We start from the raw sequence: 21536 nt of genomic DNA, 5'->3' as shown, positions 1-21536 counted from the left end.
GTAGTTTGCTTGGATGATGCCCGGAACAGCGGGGTTGTGTGCTCCCATATGGTCTAGCGGTTAGGATTCCTGGTTTTCACCCAGGCGGCCCGGGTTCGACTCCCGGTATGGGAACGTGTCCGTTTTGCCTCCTGCTTTCCAAAAGATCAGCACCGTGTACGAAAGAGCCGCATTAAAACTACTCGAACGTGCAAAAAGTGCGAGAAGAGGGGGCGCTTGTTTCCAACCGAAACTTCTCGCGTGTGAGACGAGCTGATCATCGCTGTGGGAGGGTTACTCTGGTAGACAGGGCTGACCTTCGGCAATAGGATTTATACTCTCCAAGATGATATTTGCACTTTCTGGAGAGGCGATTTTCTCCACTTCAGTAGCCCGATTTCTTCGATTGCGTGGAGAGGGCTGTAGAATGTGGCGCCGCCTTTCCTGCTCCGTCCATGACAGGCGTGCTGGTCTCTGGAGAGAGAGCACGGTCCATCAGCGCACTCCAATAAAGGCACTGGAAGCAGCTGAATCGCATTGGCGAAGCTCAGCGCTGGGCCGCTGGGCAGGGTTTACCACCGTTTCCGTAGTGTAGTGGTTATCACGTTCGCCTCCCACGCGAAAAGTCCCCTGTTCGAAACCAGGCGGAAAAACAACAGACTTCTTTTGTCGCCACGCTGTGATCGAACAGACCCACTCACCTCTTAGTGTGGCGGGATCTGCACAGTGCAGGTCGCAGCGCATCCTGCTTTCACTTCAATGCGCGTCCTGATGTACCCCGGTCTCCCGCGTGACAGGTGGGGACAGGTGACAGGTCCTATACTAACGAGGAAGACATCGCTCTCTCCGACCCCCGGCATCGTGTCCCGACCCACCGTGCTGGAAGCCGACGCTTGCTGTGATTCCTTTACGGAGCAGAAATGACAACCGAGGAGCCGAGAGATCATTTCAGCATTTCGCGTCTGAACGGAAAACACAAACGACCAACTCGGAATGACTTGCCTTTGACGCTTTTCAAAGCGTTCTTTGTGCACGATGACTGCGCCGCCTAGCAGATACAAATGGGTTGTACAACTTTGAACTAGCAAATGGAAGAGGGCTGAAGTAAGAGACAAGATGTAAAAAGGGTTAACTTAAGTCAGTTCTGCCTGAAAATTAGACTTCTAAGCAACAGGGGTTTATGGCAGGAAAGGGGGTTAACTGATAAGGATTCCAGATGCGAGGGGGCATAATCTTAAACTGACCATTTGGCCAGGGTCTCTTAACTGGCCAAATACTATGACCCCCCCCCTTACCATAACACCGAATGATGTCTGAAGCAGCAAGGAAGGACTATATAACCTGAAAGTTTGTACCGGCACATCGAAGAATACTTCGGTTTTGTTGTTTCTTGCGGGAAAAAAGTCCCGACTCTCTCTGATCGATTGGGAAATCTCTGCTCCCTGCGAGAATCGCCTGAGATGACGGAGTAAACGTGAGTTCCTGAATTCCTCTGGCCCGGGGAAGACACCGGTGTATGTAATGGGTGGTTTGCTGTAAGCCCAGAATTTGGTCTGGCAGGCGGTCCGCGGTATTGTGTACAGGCGTTCGAAGCTGGTGTAGGCATCCCACACTGACAGATGAAGAAACTGAGTCTCTTTAGTCTGAAGGGAGTGTCTCACACTGACAGGCCGGAGGAACTGAGTCTCTTTAGTCTGAAGGGAGTGTCTCACACTGACAGGCCGGAGGAACTGAGTCTCTTTAGTCTGAAGGGAGTGTCTCACACTGACAGATTGAAGAAACTGAGTCTCTTTAGTCTGAAGGGAGTGAACCCAGGTGCCCTGTGCTGAGCCAGGATCAGGGTGGAGTGGCGATTGCCATGATCCGGCGAGCACAAAGCTTCATCAGCTGCCCTTTGCCACAGGAGGTAAGAGGATGTCCAGTGATGACGGGCTTCCCTGTCCGTCGTGGCAGTGAACAGGTCCTGGTTACAGGATCTCTAAAAAAGGAAATAAAGACTGAAATCAGATCCAACCCACCATGCTGCCATGGCGACGGTGCACTGCCCAGTGAAAGTGGCAGCCTGTCCCTGGACTGTGGGTGGAAACTGGAGCACCTGGAGGAAACCCCCACAGACCAGGGAGAGAACATGCAAACTCCACACAGACAGCACCCACAGCCCAGGTCCAGCACTGTGAAGCATGCCCGACGATGCGGAAGGGCTTTTACAAATGAGTGTGTAACTCACACTGGTGCCCAGGATGGCCTGCTACCGGATCGCAACCTAATTTTCTTAATGCAGTTTGTTCGAAGCGGTTTGCAGGAGCTGGAGGTGAGGACTGAGCTGGGGTCCAGTGTGCGAGAGTGACTGCTGATGTCGTGTGTGTGTGTGTGTGTGTGTGTGTGTGTGTGTGTGTGTGTGTGTGTGTGTGTGTGTGTGTGTGTGTGTGTGTGTGTGTGTGTGTGTCTGGATCATTGTGAGCGCTGTCAGGTTTGTGTATTTGTTTAAACAAGAGGACATGTCTGTGCGGGTCTGACTCTGTGTGAGGGTGCAGCTCTAACTGTGCGCGCGCGGGCCTGTCTATCTCTCTACAATGCATGAGGGGCTAAATCTGCCTCCGAGAACCCGACTTTTCAGAAGAAAAATCTATGAAAAGGCACGGCCTGGCCCTCTTCTCTTGCTCCCGACGTATAACACACTGGGGGATGAAGCTGGTGTCTTCAGCTGTAACCCTAGCTATTTATGCAAACAGCTCTTTTATGAAAAGCAGCTCTAGGCCTAGACAAGAGGAACAGATAAAACAAATCTTGGATTTATGGCTTATTCAAAGCAGACTGAGCGCTGCTATACTGTATGTAGGAGCCAGAGATGAAGAATGAGCTATTTAAGGAAATCAGGAGTGTGAGAGAGGGAGTGTGTGTTTTTCCTCCCAATAGAGAAGGCTTGTGGTTCTTTATGCTTTTCTGCAGAGGCTGCCAACGTGAGTACGTGTTGGGTTCTTGGTTTGAATGCTCGAGTTGTCAGGCTGGTGTTTTTTGTTCCTGTTGGAGCCCATAATTGTGAACAAGGCGCTTGAGGACGTCTCTGTGCGGGTGTGCGTTTGTAATGACGTGTGTGTGCCTCTCTGTTTCAGTATAAAAAATGCATTTAAGACATTAAGGCTTTTCATGTTCCTAATATTCTTTCCTTCTCGACAATAATAACTAAGGTGGCTGCTGGAAGAGGTGTTAATGGGGCCAGCAGGGGGTGCTCACCCTGCGGTCTGTGTGGGTCCTAATGCCCCAGTCTAGTGATGGGGACACTGGACTGTAAACTGGCGCCGTCCTTCGGATAAGACGTAAAACCGAGGTCCTGACACTCTGTGGTCATTAAAAATCCCGGGGTGTTTCTCGAAACGAGTAGGGGTTTTACCCCAGTGTCCTGGCCAAATTTCCCATTGACCCTTACCAATCATGGCCTCCTAATAACCCCCATTTATGAATTGGCTTCATTACTCTGCTCTCCTCCCCACTTATAGCTGGTGTGTGGGGAGCGTTCTGGTGCACTATGGCTGCCGTCGCATCATCCAGGTGGATGCTGCACATTGGTGGTGGTGGAGGGGAGTCCCCATGTCCTGCAAAGCGCTTTGAGTGGAGTGTCCAGAAAAGCACTATATAAGTGTAAGCAATTATTATTCATTATAATGTAATAAGTCCATTATTTCTCACCCCTCCATTGTAAAGCATACACAACACAAACACCAGGAACAATTATCTCAGAAGCCAGTTAACCTCCCAGAAGAAATAAAAGGTGTTAAAAGTAAGTATCTCCTTTAGGTGAGGACAGACTGGATCAAACAAAAACAACATTTGAAGTGAATTGCAAATGTATTGAGTTGTGATGCAACTGTAACTTGAACCTAACATGACTGGGGCGTGCATTTTTGAAATTGCATTTTCACAGCTGAAATACAAAATGAAGCTGATCGCAGTCCAAACTCAAGGTATTGTTGTAAAACTAAATATTCAACGTGTTTCTACCTGTCCCTTTTCAGCTCACTCAGAAGTCCACAGCCTGCAGCCTGGTGCCTCTCTGTCTCCCCCCTCCACACTGCTGGTCCAGTGGAGGTGCTGTTTGATCCTGCAGGATCTGTCCAGTCTCGTATAGTCTTACTGAGCAGCGCAGGGCTCCCTGGCCCCAGGTATGAACAGTGAGTGTCAGTGCAGAACAGCTCTCTGACACTCCGCTCCCTCACTCCAGCTGATCAGGGCAACTACACAGTGAGGGACCTTATGGGAAGCAGTATCAGCACTGTGATCGTCACTGTGGGTGGTAAGCAGGTCTACAGTAGGGTCACTAGAGTGCTCTATATTCTTGACAGAGTGTGTTCTTATATCATCCTCTGTCCTGATTGTCTTTCAGCTCACAGAGACATTGTCACCCTGCAGCCTGAAGCCTCTCTGTCTGTCCCTCTGTTCACTGGAGAGCCAGTGGAGGTGCTGTTTGATCCTGCAGGAGGTGGAAACTGGACCTCAGTGTGTTCTGTCCAGAACACCACAGCCAGCTGTGTCCCCCAGTACAGTTTTTTTTTTATTTTTGATGATTAGCCATATGTTGATTACAATATTGTACATAATGTATAATTTGAACTCGATATTTTTCAGGAGTGAATGATTGTATATTTTCAGAATAAATTTCAAAACCAAATTATTGTCCCCCGATCTCTGTCTCTCTCTCGTCCTGCTGTCTGTCTGTCCCTGCCTCTCTGTCTCTCTCTTTTAGCCCCGTCTGTCAGTCTGTCTGTCCCTCGATCTCTGTCTCTCTCTCTCCTTCCTCTCTCTCTCTTGGTTTGTTTGTCCCTCAATTTCAATCTTTCTCTTTGCCTGCTGTCTTTCTGTGCCTTCATCTTTGTGTCTCTCTCTCCTTCCTTTCTGTCTGTCTCTCTGTCTGTCCTGCGTTGTCCCAGCTGGGCCTGTCTCCCCGGCTCTCTGCCTTCATCTCTGTTCGCCGATGTCCCACCAGCCCGTCTCTCTCTCAGCCTGTCTCTTGACTTGCAGGAGGAAGAGGAAGTGGAGACAGCTCCTCCGGCAGGAGAGAGGAAGGAGGTCAGTGCTGGTCCCACCCTGCCTCCTGTCCTGTCTGTGGTGGAGTTTCGCCGTCTTGTCTGTCCCTGGGTCTCAGTGTCTCTCTCTCTTTCAGCCCTGTCTGTCAGTGTCTCTCTCCTCCTCCTCTCTGTCCTGTGGTGTCCAGTCAGTGTGTCTCTCTCCTCCTCCTCTCTGTCCTGTGGTGTCCAGGCAGTGTGTCTCTCTCCTCCTCCTCTCAGTCCTGTGGTGTCCAGGCAGTGTGTCTCTCTCCTCCTCCTCCTCTCTGTCCTGTGGTGTCCAGTGGGTCAGTATTAGTGGGCTACACCCAGGCTTACTCACTGCGAGTGTAATCTCAGCAGAGTCTCTGTGCTCTTGGGACACTTGACTCACCTGTCTCTCTCTTTCTCTCCCTGTGCTGTCCCTCTCCTGCCCCCTCTCTCCCTCCTCGGACTCCAGCTGGAGGAGGTCCAATCAGCACCTCCTGTGAGACAGAAGAAAAAGAAGGTGGGTAATGCTCTGATCCTCTCTTTACTCCTGTCCAGTGTCCAGTCAGTGTCCAGTCAGGGTGTCTGTATGAACCCCTCTCTCTCTCAGTGCAGTGTTCATGTCCTGGAGTGTCAAGTCAGTGTGTCTGTATGAACCCCTCTCTCTCTCAGTGCAGTGTTCATGTCCTGGAGTGTCCAGTCAGTGTGTTTGTATGAACCCCTCTCTCTCTCAGTGCAGTGTTCATGTCCTGGGGTGTCCAGTTTGACTCTGAACGTGACCCTCCTGTCTCTGCTTCAGAAGCGCTGTTGCGTCTTTTTGAAGTCCCTGAGCTGCGTGTCAGTGGAGACAGAAGATCAGGACGAGCCGATGGAGGCAGCGGAGACCGTAGCTCAGGAGAGGAAGAGCGAGGGAGAGGAGGAGCAGGCTGCCGGCAAGGACAAGAAGAGGAAGAGGAGGTGCAGGTAAGCAGACAGGGGGGCGCCGCCCGGTCATGTCTGTGATTCAAGGAGGAGTCTCCTCTTGCTGTTTGATGTCATGGTGACGTCAGTGTCTATGTCCCTAACACCTGCAATAACAATATTCTTTCCAGGTTCCTTTCCTGGTTCTGTGCCTGCTAAGATCTGGACTGGACTGCACTGGACCGGACCTGAGGGACACCAGACGACTGTACTGGAGCCTAGGGACACCAGGCTGGACTGGACCGGAGCTGAGAGACACCAAATTGGACTGGACAGGAGCTGAGGGACCCCAGACTATGCTGGACCGAAGCTGAGGGACCCCAGTCTGTGCTGGACCGAAGCTGAGGGACCCCAGTCTGTGCTGGGCCGAAGCTGAGGGACACCAGACTGTGCTGGACCGAAGCTGAGGGACCCCAGTCTGTGCTGAACCAAAGCTGAGGGACCCCAGACTGTGCTGGACTGAAGCTGAGGGACCCCAGACTGGACTGGACCGAAGCTGGGGGACACCAGACTGGACTGGACTGGAGCTGAGGGGCCCAAGACTGGACTGGACTGGAGCTGAGGGGCCCCAGTCTGGATTGGACTGAAGCTGAGGGACCCCAGACTGTGCTGGACCGAAGCTGAGGGACCCCAGTCTGGACCTAAGCTGAGGGACCCCAGTCTGTGCTGGACCGAACCTGAGGGACCCCAGACTGTGCTGGACCGAAGCTGAGGGACCCCAGTCTGGACTGCACTGGAGCTGAGGGACACCAGACTGGACTGGAGCTGAGGGGCCCCAGACTGGACTGGAATGGAGCTGAGGGACACCAGACTGGATTGGACTGGAGCTGAGGGACACCAGACTGGACTGGACTTTTGTTAAGCATCAATAAACAATTTAAAAAAAAAATCTGTTTAGCTTTTGGTTTGTTCCCTCCCCCCCCCCCAAGGTTGCTGCTGGGAGAGGTGTGAGTGGGGCCAGCAGGGGGTGCTCTCACCCTGCTGTCTGTGTGGGTCCTGATGCCCCAGTATAGTGAGGGGGGACACTGGACTGTACACAGGCGCTGTCCTTCTGATGAGACGTCAAACCGAGGTCCTGACTCTCTGTGCTCATTAACAATCCCGGGGTGTCTCTGGAGAAGAGTAGGGGTGTTACCCCTGTGTCCTGGCCTGACTCCCCCCTGGTCTTGACCCATCATGGCCTCCTAATCACCCCCCCTCTCTGAACTGGCTCCATCCCTCTGCTCTCCTCCCCACTGGGAGCTGCTGTGTGCTGAGCGGACTGGAGCATCATCCAGGTGGGGGCTCCACACTGAGGGGGGCTGGAGGGGATCCCCCTGACCTGGGAAGAGCTCTGAGGGGAGGGTCCAGACTTATTAATTATTATTATTATTCGTGCTGCACTGGGCTTCAGTCCTGGCAGTGAGAGGGGGATCTGTGATCAGTACAGATACTTATGACTGTATAATAATACACGATAGAAATGGAAAACAGGGTAGCGCTGTAGTCCCTTCGAAACGTTTTGAACTGCCAGAAGAAGTTTTCACAACCCGGACTCGTGAAGGTACAGGTCTTCTCCCTTCGTCCGGAGTAAGGTGAGAGGTCACCCCCTCGGGGCGCAGTATCCCCGATGCACCCCCCCACCACCACCCAAAACGACACACACTTCTGTGACGATTGGGAGACCCCGGTTCGACCAGCCCCTGCGGTGGAGGAAACGGCCCGCTGGAGAGAACACGCAGACTCCACACAGAAGGGTCACCTCGGCATTAATTCCAACAGCAAAACAACACCAGAGAGAAACGGTCTCCGAAAGATAAGCGCACACCGGGAAAAACACGAAGGGGTCATTACAAATGGGAATAGGAGTTCTTTTTTTCTTTTCCGGACGTCAGTTGTATAGTGTCCTGGTGATTTCTCCCGTTTCGAACGGAGTTTAATGTCGCGTTTCTACTTTATTAGAGAGAGGCACTGAACTTTGGGGAACGTGACATCCACCCAGTATTACTAGTAGGTTGATAAATATAAATGTTCTTTTTCCCCCCGTATGATACCTCGCGAAATATAACGATGGCCAACTCCTTAAGTCGAAACTTAAACCCTTCTCACGCTACAAGACAGTCCGTCAACATCGCCGCGGCCCGAAGCGCGACCTTCGGTATGACGTTGGCGGAAAAGGGGGTAGGGTAAGTACGTCACAGCCGGGGGAAGCCCCTATCACGTGAGTGGGGTGCGGCGGGCGACGAGCCCCCGGGGGCGAAGAGAAGTTGATTTGCGTGGGGTGTGGAAACACTACACGACCGGGCAAGCGAGCCGTTTTTTTTTTGTTTTGTTTTTTCCAGAACATCAGAACAACCGCAGAGATGACCATCGATCCACCTCCAGACGTTTCCTTTTTTGTCCTCTTTGGCCCCCAAAATAAAAAAAAAAACTGGGATCCATCGTGGCGTTGCCAAATTAAAACGTCAACCACTTTTCGGGCTTTCGTGCTGTCCATGATGAAACCGTCATGGTTGTGTAAGCATACGTTACGTCACAGACCGGCGGCGCTCGGACGTGAGGAGTGTCGTTACGTTTTTGAAATGGCACGTCAGACAAGATCTCTGACAAGATCTCCGAAAAACCCAAACCTGTAAGATTCAATTTCAATTCAGTTTTTTATATAGCTCCTTTCACAACAAGAATGCCCCAAGGCCCCGAACAAAGGAGTTGTTCCACACCCCCGCCACCCTCTGTGTACAGTAGAGCCCCCTGTACTGACTGGAGGAGCTCACCCAGCTGTGTCTGGAGAGAAGCCGGGGTATCGGCTTCAACCACAGGGCTGGGCGGCTTGTTCCCCACCCCCACCTCCTTCTGTGTACAGAAGAGCCTCCTGTCCTGACTCCAGTAGGAAATGTCACCTGGAGGCAACACACCGGCTTCTTTTAACAGATCACCTCGGGAATCGGGAACAACGGAGCTGTGTGCGGCCGTCTGTACGGAGGGGTTCAGCGCGGAAGGGCTCCGGGCTCGGGTCTGGACTCCCTGTGTTCTTCGGGTCCAAAGACAGGCTTTTGGGCTAATTGGCTTCTGGGAAAACTGGCCCTGGTGTGTGTGTGTCCTATGATGGAGTGCTGTCCTGTCCAGAGTGTGTGAGTGAGTGTGTGTTTGTCATGTGATGGACTGGTTCCTGTCCAGGGTGTGTGAGTGTGTGTGTCTGAGTGTCCTGTGAGGGACTGGTGTCCTATCCAGGTTGTGTGTGTGTGTCCTGTGAGGGACTGGTGTCCTGTTCAGGGTGTGTGAGTGTGTGTGTGTGTCCTGTGAGTGACTGGTGTCCTATCCAGGTTGTGTGTGTGTGTCCTGTGAGGGACTGGTGTCCTGTTCAGGGTGTGTGAGTGTGTGTGTGTGTCCTGTGAGTGACTGGTGTCCTGTCCAGGGTGTGTGAGTGTGTGTGTGTCCTGTGATGGACTGGTGTCCTGTCCAGGGTGTGTGAGTGAGTGTGTGTGTGTCCTGTGATGGACTGGTGTCCTGTCCAGGGTGTGTGAGTGTGTGTGTCTGTGTGTCCTGTGATGGACAGATGGTACCAAGCCTGGACACCCATGAGACACTGGCTTCCTCAGAAGACTCTCACGGAGGGCACACTGTCCCTAACCCGGGTCCAGAAGAAACTACAGTGATATATAATTCCTGCGCCTCGGAAGGGTTTATGACGTCTATGTCCGGCGCCCGCGCCGCGCCAAACCCCGTGGACCGGCGGTTTGGCGTCGCGCTCCGCAGCTCGAGCTTCGGTGCGAGTCAGGGCGGGAGAGAGTCGATGTGGCCTCGGCGCCATCTTTGCTGGTGAGTCAATTGTGACCGTTGCGGTACAATAAACCATCAATAAACCTTTTCCCACCCCGTCCAGTATTTCTGTCGCGGCCCACGTCCCTTACAATCGACAAACTATAAAAAAAAACAGTAGCCCTTCGCAACATTACACGCCATTTTTTTTTATTTTAAACGTCCGCTAGATACGCAGGTGGCTCGATACCTGTCTTATCCTCGCCGGCGTCTTTATACCGGCAAGTGAATTTTATTTGGGGTCCCTCAGAATTGTGACAGAAATGTCAGTGAACCACAATAAAAAACGAAACTTTTTTTTAAAGGCGGTGAATGGATTTTTTGAGTAACCGTGTAGCGACTAACGTAAGGAAAAAAAAGTTGTCTTTCCCTACGAAGACGTTTTGGTACAGGACTTTCTTTAAATATCAGTTGTGCATAGCGTTTTACAAAAAGTTGATGATGATCTTGGAGATAATTGCAAAGGAAAATTGAGATAACTACCAAAACATTACGTGTGAAACGACAGGACAGAACTTTGAACCCACAAAGAAACAAAGGTATGAAATATTGCCTCGTCATGGGGGGTTGATAATTGTAGTAAGTGTTCCTAATTTTCGTAAAGAAATGTATATTATGGGAGTCACACGTGAGATTTAGTGTATATACGTTTCATATTGTGCATATATACGGGGTTAAAAAGTGGAATGAGTATGATTATAAACTCGTGTGTCCTATAATCAGATAATTTTTGAACAAGCTTTGATTAGACAGGTGAAAAACAACATCAGATCCTTTTTTTAATATATTCTCACGTCTGAATATCAGCTTCTCCCCACTGGCCAACATTTCAGGGCTCCCAGGTGTAGATCCCAAATTGAAACAAATATTAATTTGTTACCCAGTTAAACAGTTAATAGAAGTGAGTGACCGGGGTAAATAAAGGTGGGTCAGTGTAAACTGTTTATTCTGGACCAGACTTCGTCATGTGTGATATGTCATGACTTCTTATATTAAGTTTTATCTTTATATTTAGTTCTACATGTGTAATAGATGCGATGTGTGTCCATAAAAAGGTTTCTCCAGGGGAAAATCAAGTTGGTTTTAAAACCGTGTTTCCTTTTTAGGGTACGTTTGCATTCCAAGTGTGGGGTTTTTGCCTTTTTATCATATTTTGGATGTGAATCCGTGGTATTTTTGCTGAGACAAGTTGCCTTTCTTATACGTGGAGGGATCTGCTCGTGAGATGTCCGCTTGGGCCATTTCTGAGCTCAGTATAAGGTGTAGAAAGCATGACTGTCATCATAACCCGCCTCTCACCCAGGTGTGGAATAATGTTGTGACTATTGCTTCAGCAATAACATGCTGATTGCATGTTTCTAGATGGGTATAACAGAGATCTCAACTACTGAGGGGCCTTATTAATAAAGTCTCCACAGCCGAAGCGCTGTGTCTCTTTTCAGCTGGCGATAAACCTTTCCTCGATCCTTTGCGGACTTGTAAAACTGTTTCTGATCAGAATAAAAAACGCTCACGCTAATACACAAGCACCCGTGTCTCGCCAAAGCTGACAAATAAACAGACGGACAAGCCGCACTGCACGTGTGAACAGGGGAATGAGCGAGCGAGCGGGGATAGGGCGCCTCCTGCGCTTAAAAGCTTACAGCACCTGGTATTCCCAGGGGGTCTCCCATCCAAGTACTAACCAGGCCCATCCCTGTTTAGCTTCCGAGATCAGACGAGATCAGGTGTGCTCAAGGGGGTGTGGCCGTAAGCGAGAGCAAGGCTCGCTGGCACCCTTCTTATTGAGAGGACAGCTCCGTCACCTCTTTTACGACGCTGCTTTTTTTCCCTTGCGTTTTTCTCTTCTTCCCACGTTCTCTCTCTTCACTGCCTTCGTCCCCGCTCTATTTCACTTCAGCCTTTCACTCTTGCTTCCTTCCAATGAGGACGGAGCTGCGGGAGAAAGGGCGCTATAGAGGATCGCTGTGGAGAGCTGCTGCTGTGCTTTGACATCTGAGCTCTGTGGAAAACGATCTCAATACAATTCTGAAAAACGCGACTCTCCGAACGCCAGCCGAACAAGTCTCCACAGCCGAAGCGCTGTGTCTCTTTTCAGCTGGCGATAAACCTTTCCTCGATCCTTTGCGGACTTGTAAAACTGTTCCTGATCAGAATAAAAAACGCTCACGCTAATACACAAGCACCCGTGTCTCGCCAAAGCTGACAAATAAACAGACGGACAAGCCGCACTGCACGTGTGAACAGGGGAATGAGCGAGCGAGCGGGGATAGGGCGCCTCCTGCGCTTAAAAGCTAACAGCACCTGGTATTCCCAGGCGGTCTCCAATCCAAGTACTTACCAGGCCCATCCCTGTTTAGCTTCCGAGATCAGACGAGATCAGGCGTGCTCAAGGGGGTGTGGCCGTAAGCGAGAGCAAGGCTCGCTGGCACCCTTCTTATTGAGAGGACAGCTCCGTCACCTCTTTTACGACGCTGCTTTTTTTCCCTTGCGTTTTTCTCTTCTTCCCACGTTCTCTCTCTTCACTGCCTTCGTCCCCGCTCTATTTCACTTCAGCCTTTCACTCTTGCTTCCTTCCAATGAGGACGGAGCTGCGGGAGAAAGGGCGCTATAGAAGATCGCTGTGGAGAGCTGCTGCTGTGCTTTGACATCTGAGCTCTGTGGAAAACGATCTCAATACAATTCTGAAAAACGCGACTCTCCGAACGCCAGCCGAACAAGTCTCCACAGCCGAAGCGCTGTATCTCTTTTCAGCTGGCGATAAACCTTTCCTCGATCCTTTGCGGACTTGTTAAACTGTTCCTGATCAGAATAAAAAACGCTCACGCTAATACACGAGCACCCGTGTCTCGCCAAAGCTGACAAATAAACAGACGGACAAGCCGCACTGCACGTGTGAACAGGGGAATGAGCGAGCGAGCGGGGATAGGGCGCCTCCTGCGCTTAAAAGCTTACAGCACCTCGTATTCCCAGGCGGTCTCCCATCCAAGTACTAACCAGGCCCATCCCTGTTTAGCTTCCGAGATCAGACGAGATCAGGCGTGCTCAAGGGGGTGTGGCCGTAAGCGAGAGCAAGGCTCGCTGGCACCCTTCTTATTGAGAGGACAGCTCCGTCACCTCTTTTACGACGCTGCTTTTTTTCCCTTGCGTTTTTCTCTTCTTCCCACGTTCTCTCTCTTCACTGCCTTCGTCCCCGCTCTATTTCACTTCAGCCTTTCACTCTTGCTTCCTTCCAATGAGGACGGAGCTGCGGGAGAAAGGGCGCTATAGAGGATCGCTGTGGAGAGCTGCTGCTGTGCTTTGACATCTGAGCTCTGTGGAAAACGATCTCAATACAATTCTGAAAAACGCGACTCTCCGAACGCCAGCCGAACAAGTCTCCACAGCCGAAGCGCTGTGTCTCTTTTCAACTGGCGATAAACCTTTCCTCGATTCTTTGCGGACTTGTAAAACTGTTCCTGATCAGAATAAAAAACGCTCACGCTAATACACGAGCACCCGTGTCTCGCCAAAGCTGACAAATAAACAGACGGACAAGCCGCACTGCACGTGTGAACAGGGGAATGAGCGAGCGAGCGGGGATAGGGCGCCTCCTGCGCTTAAAGGCTTACAGCACCTGGTATTCCCAGGCGGTCTCCCATCCAAGTACTAACCAGGCCCGTCCCTGTTTAGCTTCCGAGATCAGACGAGATCAGGCGTGCTCAAGGGGGTGTGGCCGTAAGCGAGAGCAAGGCTCGCTGGCACCCTTCTTATTGAGAGGACAGCTCCGTCACCTCTTTTACGACGCTGCTTTTTTTCCCTTGCGTTTTTCTCTTCTTCCCACGTTCTCTCTCTTCACTGCCTTCGTCCCCGCTCTATTTCACTTCAGCCTTTCACTCTTGCTTCCTTCCAATGAGGACGGAGCTGCTGGAGAAAGGGCGCTATAGAGGATCGCTGTGGAGAGCTGCTGCTGTGCTTTGACATCTGAGCTCTGTGGAAAACGATCTCAATACAATTCTGAAAAACGCGACTCTCCGAACGCCAGCCGAACAAGTCTCCACAGCCGAAGCGCTGTGTCTCTTTTCAGCTGGCGATAAACCTTTCCTCGATCCTTTGCGGACTTGTAAAACTGTTCATGATCAGAATAAAAAACGCTCACGCTAATACACGAGCACCCGTGTCTCGCCAAAGCTGACAAATAAACAGACGGACAAGCCGCACTGCACGTGTGAACTGGGGAATGAGCGAGCGAGCGGGGATAGGGCGCCTCCTGCGCTTAAAAGCTAACAGCACCTGGTATTCCCAGGCGGTCTCCCATCCAAGTACTAACCAGGCCCATCCCTGTTTAGCTTCCGAGATCAGACGAGATCAGGCGTGCTCAAGGGGGTGTGGCTGTAAGCGAGACCAAGGTTCGCTGGCACCCTTCTTATTGAGAGGACAGCTCCGTCACCTCTTTTACGACGCTGCTTTTTTCCCTTGTGTTTTTCTCTTCTTTCCACGTTCTCTCTCTTCACTGCCTTCGTCCCCGCTCTATTTCACTTCAGCCTTTCACTCTTGCTTCCTTCCAATGAGGACGGAGCTGCGGGAGAAAGGGCGCTATAGAGGATCGCTGTGGAGAGCTGCTGCTGTGCTTTGACATCTGAGCTCTGTGGAAAACGATCTCAATACAATTCTGAAAAACGCGACTCTCCGAACGCCAGCCGAACAAGTCTCCACAGCCGAAGCGCTGTGTCTCTTTTCAGCTGGCGATAAACCTTTCCTCGATCCTTTGCGGACTTGTAAAACTGTTCCTGATCAGAATAAAAAACGCTCACGCTAATACACAAGCACCCGTGTCTCGCCAAAGCTGACAAATAAACAGACGGACAAGCCGCACTGCACGTGTGAACAGGGGAATGAGCGAGCGAGCGGGGATAGGGCGCCTCCTGCGCTTAAAAGCTTACAGCACCTGGTATTCCCAGGCGGTCTCCCATCCAAGTACTAACCAGGCCCATCCCTGTTTAGCTTCCGAGATCAGACGTGCTCAAGGGGGTGTGGCCGTAAGCGAAAGCAAGGCTCGCTGGCACCCTTCTTATTGAGAGGACAGCTCCGTCACCTCTTTTACGACGCTGCTTTTTTTCCCTTGCGTTTTTCTCTTCTTTCCACGTTCTCTCTCTTCACTGCCTTCGTCCCCGCTCTATTTCACTTCAGACTTTCACTCTTGCTTCCTTCCAATGAGGACGGAGCTGCGGGAGAAAGGGCGCTATAGAGGATCGCTGTGGAGAGCTGCTGCTGTGCTTTGACATCTGAGCTCTGTGGAAAACGATCTCAATACAATTCTGAGAAACGCGACTCCCCGAACGCCAGCCGAACAAGTCTTTAAGTGGAAATCTAATAAGTAAATTGATTCTTAAAATGTAGAGAGCTTTGCAAAGAAATATATTGGGGCTTTTAGATAATATATTTCAAGGATGTAATTGCTGTGCTACAGTACGTGCAGAATTTTAGAAAACAGTGCGTCAACAAAGTACACTGTTTAGGTTACTTTAGAAGACAATGTACCAAAACAATATATGCTGTCTGGGTCGTTAGAATTAGCTGAAAGTAACTGATAAGCTTTGAATAACATATCTAGTGCTTCTTCTTTCGCTTTTTGATGTAATCTGTTTTCTCTTAGGGAAAGTGGAAGTTTTAGAATGGACAAAGCGCTGAGCTTTTTTACAGCGCAACGTCTTATGAAAAGCCTGTACTGCTTGTAACAGATTGAGTCTCTGGTTGCTCCCAATATTGAAATAAAGACCTTACTCAGGTGAGAACTCTCTCTTGTGGCTTCCTTGATAGTTATATTTCCATGACACTGGTTTTAATGTCTGTAGATTGTATCTTATTTTTATTTTTTGTTTTGTTTCATGTTCATATTATGTGTTTTCACCCAGTTGACTCCAGTTAATAACAGTTCACCCAGTTAATAGCCACTTTTTATGCGCGAAAAACGGGTGATCTTTCTATCTCGTGATCAGCTTAGTATCTTTCTGTAAGTTTTTTTCTTCTTAATTAAACGTTTAAAATACATGAATTTCATAAAGACAACACACGTTTCGAACAGAAAAAAATCATATTCTGTTCTCTTCCTGGTATGTATAACAGATCAGCAGGTCTTATTTTCCCAATTGCTTTTTTCCACTGTATTTATCATAATGGCTAGCCAATGTCCTCTCTTAGCTAGGTAATGTTACTTGTGGATGTGCTTCTGCGTAGAAGCACATGTATCCATAGAAAGTGTATTATACTACTATTTGAGCTACAGTACATAAAAATAATTATATCGTTATTAATTTCTTTAGGTACGTGATTCCATATTATATTCCCTATTAATCAAATTCTAAAAGTATGCTTTTGTTTACTCCGATAACGAGCACATTCACAGAAAATGTGAATATCTTATGACTTTTCACAAAGTATATAAAGTTAAGATGGTCAGAAGGAGCATGTAAAAACGTTTCCGAAACGTGGTAAAATCTTACTACATGTAAGACTTTGATGCTTAAAATGTTTAGGAAGAAAGTGGAATACTGGTGTGTATTTTTTCTTTAAACTACCAATACCAGCCATATACAGTTTACACTATATGTTTATGTTCCTAAATTAATATAGTTTATGGTGGTGTATCGTGGTTGTAGAGGTTTGATGGGTTTACTGAGACAATTATTAATTGTAGCAGTAATCACGAGGTTGTTCGTTGTGGCTTTTAGAAAATCAATCGTCAGAACAACTAACAACGCACACACACGGGTTCAATACACGAGATACATTTATTAACATAAATTGTGCACCAAACATATACTAGTCTGCCTGGATACGAGCGGCAGACCTTACTGTGAGGGTTATCAATATACAAGGTATATAATCTCGAAGAGATGCAAACACAAAGATACACAACAGAGAATATATGTCAATATATATCATTCGGTTACCAAATCGCTAATCAGTGTTATTACCCACTGTTACTCTAAACTCGGAAGTAAATACATTACTCATGAATTAAATTGATAACAACTTTTTTTGAGGTACAACTGAATTCTCGAGACAGAATGTAGAACATGGGGTTTACTTATCCACTGTGTATGGATTTGGAATCTCCCGGCACGAACACCAAACCAGCTGACAAGCTCTGTTGCAGCCTCTGTTCCAGCAGTTGTCCAATGGGCGTTGTCCCGGCGTCCTCTGGCTACCAGTCTGAATCCATCAAGAAGACAGGAATTTTAATATCGCACTGCCGTCTTGTGTACAAAATATTTGTTCAGCTCTAACGTCTGTGTGCGTTGACAAGGCATCTCAAAAGGAGGTATTAAATAAGAAAATGATCCTTTCTGTTACCATTCCTGTGGTTGGAGCGTTGTTTCACCCTTTTACGTTCTACAATATTTACAGACAAGGTTTTATCACTGGAGTTGTACAGAACAAGTGTGCATCAGTCCATGAAAATCATCAGTACTGCTGTTTTTCTATGCATAGTTTAATCAAGAGCACTTAAAAGATGCAAAAGATGGATTGTGGTCTGTGAGCACCTGCACATCTTCAAAAGTTCTCTATGTCAGGGGTGTAGCTTAGTGGTAGAGTGCTTGTCTTACATGTATGAGGTCCCAGGTTCAATTCCTAGCATCTTCAAGTGCTTTATGTTACTGTGCTCACATCGCAGTCTTCTGTCGAGTGAGAACTCTTTGCTCGTGTTCATAGAGAGCCAGGTTTACACAATTAAACTTGAAGTGCTACAGTGTTCTCTGCAGTTTTAGATGTACCTCCAAAGCATTTAGTTCTGTTAACTACCAAAGAATGTGAACTAATTTAAAGTCACATTCAGGAAATCCAGAGAACGTCTTCACACTTGTCGTGGCTGTTGCAGAAAAACCTCACCCGGGATTTCCTGAGAGATCATTCACCGAGCGAGTCCTCCCTCTGGATTCCGCACTGAGCTGAAAGCTGCGCGAATTCCTCACTGCGTGTCCTGTACTGTGTAGCACAGTGACAAGAACGCCTTGAGTTTTTTTCCGTATGTGAAGGAAAATGCAAAAGAGCATGAAAAGTGTTGATGGTATAAAATATCCATGGTACAACTCGAGAAAGAACTGACGGACAAAACAATGACATTTGATGATTACAAGAGAAACACAACCATCCGAACATGGGCTTGGATCCTGAACGCTTGTGTTAAAAGACAAAGCAAAGGATATAACCTGTAAATGTCTTCATGTCTTACAGTTTATGAAATAACACAATTTCTTCCTTTCTTAATAATTTCTTACTATTGATAGATGCTTTTTTGAATTTTAACAGAATCACAATTACAGACATTTGGGGTTAAACTGTTATTCACATATTCTAACGAAGAGAAACGTTAGTGTCTTCCGGTATGTGAGCCCATTTCTCAAATAGGAAAAGAATAAGTTATATAAATTGAATTATTCTATTTTGTAGGCTTGCATAGTCTTATTCATATTTCAGTTAAACCTTTTCTTCTGTAGTAATTTCACTTGATATTATATTAGTCCTGATTTACAATTTTTGGACATGGTTCATCTTAAATAATTTGTAATTAGTTTCAGTTTTGGAAAATCGCGCCCAGAAGCTACTAAAACTGGTAATGTTTGCATAATGTGTAATGCAATAGTAGCATTTTGGGTGGGAAAACAAAAGGTATTTCTTGGTATGAATCCCAACACTTCATAAGCGGTGTTCGAGGATTTCTCGCTTCAGATAAAGCTGTCAATACATCACAGATTTTTACTCAATCAATATCAGCAGTGTTATCGCTACCGAACACAAAATATAGATCCTGGCAATACTTCGTGAGATCTTCGTAAGAAAATCCAAAAAAGTACAGAAGCAATAAACGCTTTTTTTGGATCAAGAAGAGGATAATTATGAGACTCAAAATATCCCTGTCTTTTCTTTTTTCGAGGACAAATGGATTATTGAGGTGTAAAGATGGGTTCAAAACCAAAATCATCTGCTATTGCTGCTGTTTCTTTGATAGTTTCTTCAAATCCTTCAATTGATCATTGATTTAGAGGAATAATATTATACAAATTGTGGTTTTCTGTGAATTGCCAATTTTATTGTAATTACATCTTCGTTTACAGATGTCTTGCATGTATCACAAGGTATAATAGTCGCCGTGTGTCCTCAGCTAAAATGTTTTAAAAAGTACGACAAAAGTACAATATGCTTAACAACATTTATGGTTATATCTATATTAAAATGAAGGTAAATATACCAAGATATTAAAAAACAATTGTACAGTCCTAATCTCATAATGCTTGTGAAGTTTTCCAATAAATCCGAACTGTAATTTTGAAATATTATTGCTGAGAATGCGAAGAGAATACAAAGATCAAAATCAATGAGTGAAAATACAAAAGTAGTTCATTAAACTGAGTTTCTTCCCTGAAATGATTTGATTTGCTTGCAAAGTACTAAGCAGCTTTGAACGGATCACGGGAATCAAATATACAGATGGGTTCAGAGTGTGCTTTCCAACTTTTGTGTAACATTTTCCTTTGATAGGGCAGAGTTGTCTTCACAATCTGGGTTACATAAAAAGGAGTGACGTCAGTACAAAACAGCTTTCCTTCTTGGGGAACAACGGTTGTGTTCCATATTTCTAACTATTTTGGTTTCAAGATCTCAATTTAGTGTGAAACATAAAACCACCCTTTTGGTTAACAACCGAGCCACAAAGACTCATGTACATCTTAACACTCCTCGGTCTCAGTGAAAGTAATACACTCCGTAAAATTTCCAGAGATTCATTTATTTTTAAAGGAAAATCACCAACAGCGGCCGAGATCTACTGGAGTTTTTCATTCTATACTGCGATTTCTGAAGGGTACCCTGTGAAAATATGAGTTTTGACGAGAAGGGATGGACATATAAGGCTTGGGGAATTAAACTTTAAGGTGAAGACTGCGGGTTCAGTTGACTCCGATATACTTTGAAAATTAACTTCGGGATTTAGAGTCAGACATGCTACCGTTGCACCATGGGGTACTTAATTAAAAAAAATAGAAAAACAGTCAGTGTTCCTGGATCTGTTATCAAGAACAACACCTGCACAAGAGCTGCGCAGGAAGAATAAAATATGGTCTGAGATGAAGAGACTCTCTTCGGAAGAGCGGCGCTCTTCACAGGAGAATTTTTTGTGAAGCTGATTTGTCTCCTTTGGGGAATTCAAAACAGCTGAGAGCTGTGACCTTGTGGCACAAAGGTAGCATGTCTGACTCCACATCAGAAGGCTGTGTGTTCAAATTATGTCGAGGTCTGCTTTTAGTTTTTCAGGTTCTGCTCGTCCTGAACATGGAATTCACACCATGTAGTTGAGTTCTATCTGTACACCACATAGATAATCTAAACAAAATAGAGCCCTACTGGACATACAGTTAGGATCTCCCACAGCGAATACCCTTGAACACAAGAGAGAAGGCACAGTTCACATCTGCGAAACATCACATCCGTCTTTAGAGACAGCTACATCAGAGAATGGAATCCCGGAAGTTTCAAATAATTTCTTTTAATACAGGTTCAAGCAAACCTGAAAGTTAGGGAGTTTCTGGACACTTTTGTTTTATTAAAAAGTGTCTGAAGCCTGAAAATGTAATTTGAAAAAAAAAAACGCTATTGGACATTAGCAGGTACTTTTTGTAACGATTTGCTATTTCATGCTGGAAAACAAAGGAAACAGACCCAATGTTTGCTTTCAGGTGCGGTTCATTACATAATAGACATCTATTACTGAGGAGCTTGAATAAAATTTACATGAGCCAGGTAGAAGTCGAACCTACAATCTTATGATCCAACATCAGATGCGTTATTTATTAAACTGCTGGTATTTCACATAACCTGAATTCCCCAATAGTGTGCTCAGCGTTGCTACTAGTAATATACCGCCCCGTCTAAAATTTCAAAGTGAGAAACGTGTGTTTTCTGATTTTTTATGAGTTTTAAAATATAATCTCTTTAAATCAGACAAAGGCTTTATGTTCCGCACTGAAATTCCAATTGATTGAGAATTCAAAGAAAGACTGTTTTCTTCCACAACACCGTATAATTATCACATCCACCAGACTCTCCAACTTCTCCAGACCTTGCTGGGTGAGCATTCGCTCCGATAAATTAGGTCACGTATCATGTTAAATCACTTCTTCTCAACACAACATTTCCTGGTACACGTTTTCTCTATGAAAAAAAGACATTTTTCCCTTGCATGATTTCTCGTTTTTTATCAAAGCGTACAGAAAGAAAAAAGAAGAAGAAATAGTGTTGCAAAAGAACTCTGTCGCCCTTGGGAAATGTCAAACGCATTGGACATGAAAAATGCCCAATAAAAGCCATTTCTCTTCGTTTCTTAGTGTCGGGGCTGCTACTGTATGTAAAAGAGGCAATTTGCTCTGAGAGCAGGTTCAACACTTTCTGAACGCAGATGTCTCAGAGCAGTGTGTCCAAGTAGCTGGAAAATGTGACAGTCATCCTGTCACCATAGCTTAGTTGGTTAAAGCGCTTCTCAATTAAACAAAAGAACCTATGCTCAAATCCCAGCTGTGTATTTCTTCCTATCTTGTAGTACAGAACGTACCATTTTGGGCAATCACAAAGGGCTTGACTTCGTTAAATGCATGTGTTCATTTCCTTTCTGGAAAACTTGTTTTTGATTAAATTCACACAGCTTGCGAAACATGAAATTCAGTTTTTGGTTATCAGTGCAGAAGAAATATTACCGGCTGGCAAAAAGAACGGTAAGATATTTTTTTTTTGATTCGA

At 46.9% G+C, this 21536-nt stretch overlaps 3 non-coding genes and 4 pseudogenes across 3 annotated transcripts; 1 reads left to right on the top strand and 6 right to left on the bottom strand.

Annotated features, from left to right (window-relative positions):
* The first annotated feature begins 42 nt into the window (after positions 1–42).
* On the top strand, positions 43–114 carry trnae-uuc (transfer RNA glutamic acid (anticodon UUC)). The gene has a single exon. It is a non-coding gene; the product is annotated as a tRNA-Glu (tRNA).
* Positions 115–11400: 11286 nt separating this feature from the next.
* On the bottom strand, positions 11401–11519 carry LOC148667556 (5S ribosomal RNA). Its single transcript, XR_015938733.1, has one exon. It is a non-coding gene; the product is annotated as a 5S ribosomal RNA (ribosomal RNA).
* A 537-nt stretch (positions 11520–12056) lies between these two features.
* On the bottom strand, positions 12057–12175 carry LOC148667555 (5S ribosomal RNA; annotated as a pseudogene).
* Positions 12176–12712: 537 nt separating this feature from the next.
* On the bottom strand, positions 12713–12831 carry LOC148667554 (5S ribosomal RNA; annotated as a pseudogene).
* Positions 12832–13368: 537 nt separating this feature from the next.
* LOC148667553 (5S ribosomal RNA) lies at positions 13369–13487 on the bottom strand. The gene has a single exon (XR_015938037.1). It is a non-coding gene; the product is annotated as a 5S ribosomal RNA (ribosomal RNA).
* Positions 13488–14024: 537 nt separating this feature from the next.
* On the bottom strand, positions 14025–14143 carry LOC148667552 (5S ribosomal RNA; annotated as a pseudogene).
* A 536-nt stretch (positions 14144–14679) lies between these two features.
* Positions 14680–14788, bottom strand: LOC148667551 (5S ribosomal RNA; annotated as a pseudogene).
* Between the last annotated feature and the right edge of the window lie 6748 nt (positions 14789–21536).

The sequence above is a fragment of the Lepisosteus platostomus genome, chromosome 5 (assembly GCF_059453375.1).
Source record: "Lepisosteus platostomus isolate fLepPlt1 chromosome 5, fLepPlt1.hap1, whole genome shotgun sequence".
Taxonomy (NCBI): domain Eukaryota; kingdom Metazoa; phylum Chordata; class Actinopteri; order Semionotiformes; family Lepisosteidae; genus Lepisosteus; species Lepisosteus platostomus.
Note: the sequence above shows the minus strand (reverse complement) of the source record. Positions and strands in the feature narration are given on the sequence as shown.